The sequence below is a fragment of the Morone saxatilis genome, unplaced genomic scaffold, assembly GCF_004916995.1.
Source record: "Morone saxatilis isolate NCDOM2014 unplaced genomic scaffold, NCSU_SB_2.0 Contig23, whole genome shotgun sequence".
Lineage (NCBI taxonomy): Eukaryota > Metazoa > Chordata > Actinopteri > Moronidae > Morone > Morone saxatilis.
In genome coordinates this window covers 3,604,577-3,606,409 of record NW_023339796.1, presented here as the reverse complement: position 1 = coordinate 3,606,409, position 1,833 = coordinate 3,604,577, and positions in this window count along the sequence as shown.

Below are 1,833 nucleotides of genomic sequence, written 5' to 3'. Positions count from 1 at the left end.
TGTGTGTGTGTGTACATGTGTGTCCTTGGGAGTGTGTAAGTATAATAAATGTATGTACTCTTCCTGCTGTGGGTTTAAATTAATTGGATTGGCCCTGGGTGTTTTAAGCAAACATGAGGTTAAGGTTTATGTAAGCACATTAATATGAAGATGTAGTTGCCTTGAGTGAAAGAGACACGTCTGACCAGCTGCTAAACACAGTAGCAAATCTATCTCTGTGGAGAGGACTCTCCATCCTTCTGCAGCTCTCCCTCAGGCTAAGGCTATAAATTAGAAAGCTGCAGTGGAAATGTTTGCTTAAGTGGAGTATAGTGGTCAGAAAGCAGAGGACGTAATTCACGTTAAAACCCCTCAGTGTTACACAGGCCGATTAGAGGATGATTAAAACTGCAAAGATGATGAGCCAGGCTGTTTGGAAGGGAAATTTAAAAAAGATAAGATTAGATGAAACTTTACTAAATTCCTAAATGATATATAAAAAAGAGTATCTGTCATTTGCCAATGCTTATTTTAACATATATACAAACTTTGGGACGAAGGCTTATTTAAGCACATTTCTTAACACACCTGGTTAAATAAGGGTAAAAAATAAGTACCCTATGAGATCACATGATAAACTGGCACAAGGGATTCAGGATGGATCAATAGTATAGAAGATGAGGGCTGGATGACAAATAGACATGACGAGAGATACAACCAAACAGGCATGTTATAATATTTCAGAAATCAAATTACCATTGAGGGATCAGACCAAAAGAGAAGGATGGACAGCTGAAGGAAAAGAGTGATGGACAGACAGATACTATATAGGCTACCATATTACAATCGACAGACGACAGTTGGATTAAAGAACTTACTGCTTCAAAGGAATTTACTCTGGAAAATGAGAGGTATCTGGCATTTAAAAGACACAGCCAAAAGAAAAAAAAGTACCTACAGATCGCTCAAACCAATATGTTGTCCTTCAGCCGTTTATTCCCGAGATACCCCACCTATTGTTCATCATTCACTTAATAATGGTCCATGAGTTCTCTCCACACGTCATTTGTTTCAGTGCTCTGCAACTGCCAGGGGCAAGGTCTGTCTGAAGCCGTTTATCAGAGTGAACTGAAGGAGCTAAAATATGTCCTGAGAGGATATAATGTTTGCGTTTCTTCCTTTACAATCATTCAGTGTCTGTGTGGCGTGTACGACTTGTTTCACTGCTTAATGCCAAGCACAAACAAGCTAGCTGATTAATTGAGTTATTAATGAGGGAAGACAGTTTTATTCCAAGATCAGAGTTGTTGGGGAAATCATTACCTGCTGCATTGATGGCATTTTTAAAGCAACAAAATGAAATCTAGTAATTCCTATTTTTTGAATTTTTTTCTGCTGTTACTCTTCATCTCTCATCTGCGAGGTGTGACCAACAGAGGCAGCTGAAGGTATTGATGGGCTACTTTTTAATAGCTTTACTAGCTGGGACGCTTATATTGAACAAGGTCATTAGTGGAGAAATCAACTACATACTATAACTGTCCTTGTCCTTGTTTTCCAAGTTTAAAATGCAGTAAATTATCACTTACTTTTCACAGCTGGGGAAAACTATAGCATATACAGTATAGCATATATAGCATACTAGTGCATATTTTAAAACCCACATGAAAGGATCCCTTCAATACAAACAGGTTTCCTTTGTTTAGACTCTTACAGGTACACTGACATTTGATTTTAGGAATCTTATGTCTTGGTGCTACTGTAGCCATGCCAATTCCACCAATTCTGTTCAAAATGGAGACTGAGAGAGGGGGGATGACACGCAGCAAAAGGGCCACAGGTCAGATTCGAACC